Genomic DNA, 1132 nt, shown 5'->3' with positions numbered 1-1132 from the left:
AGAAGAAAGGTCCTACAGTTTTATGTGTGTTGTAGAAGTCACTATGGTGAAGGTTTCATTTTACTTCATTGATGCAGATTTAATCTGGACCTTTCACAGACCCACTGCAGAAAGGACCTCCTGCTTGTCCCATTTGCATGTTCTGTTCAAGTCAATGTTAGTGATGGACAGCATGTTGAGATCGTTCTAGTTTCACAATTATAAATGTTCACCATACCAAAGCAGTGGAATAGTGTACAGAGATGGAGGCGTTTGTTTCCTCTGTGTAAAGCCACCTATTTATTTCTGCACCGTACTCCTAATGGCCTGGGCAGATACACCCAGCTAGCGTAGTGCTCCCATAGTCGAGTGGATCTGTGGGAGCTAACCCAGTTCTGGACAAGATTAAATCAGACAGAGGAAATGTAAATGTGCAGAACTTTACATAAGTTTGTTTCTGGCAATGGGGGTGCATGAAATAAAGGTTTTATTACCCACTTACTCTTTCATATATTCAACCAGTGGAAGGTGAGGGCAGAGTTCCTACCTTTTCCCTGATGTCTTCTGTCTCATGTTTATGCACGAACAATCGCTCATCACTTCAGTTATATAAAGACATACCTTAACATATAAACAACGTACCATTTAGTTAAAAGTTATTTAAGTGTTAACTAGTAACCTGGAGATAATACTAGCCTCTCCTGCATTTGAACAGGGCTTTGTGTGCATGTTTGGGTGCTTTTATATTTTATTAATTTGCTTTTAAGTTAAAAATGAGTTAATTGTTACTCACATGCTATTTTTTTACCTGGATCTTTTATCTCATCTCCACTTTCTTATTTTGCAGTATTGATGTCCCTGTTTCGTATTTTGCTTATTTTAAAAGATTTAGCTTATATTTTAATAACAAAGACCATGTATTTAATTTACATTTGATCAAAGGCACTTTTTTTTTCTTAGCTTGTACCAAGCCAAGTGAATTAGAAAAATGGATGGGCAAGCTTTTCATTGGCCCTGCACTGCTGTAGTCATACATTTGAAGAAGTATATGGATTTAATTAACAGCCCTTTTGATTTCTTTTTATTTTAAAAAATTAGACTTATGCAATACTTTAGTTTATGATATATCTTTTCCTGTTTGATGCAGTTTAGC

This window comes from Phaethon lepturus, unplaced genomic scaffold (genome assembly GCF_000687285.1).
Source record: "Phaethon lepturus isolate BGI_N335 unplaced genomic scaffold, ASM68728v1 scaffold41514, whole genome shotgun sequence".
NCBI classification, from domain to species: Eukaryota; Metazoa; Chordata; class Aves; order Phaethontiformes; family Phaethontidae; genus Phaethon; species Phaethon lepturus.
The sequence above is the reverse complement of the archived record's forward strand: the minus strand, read 5'-3'. Positions refer to the sequence as shown.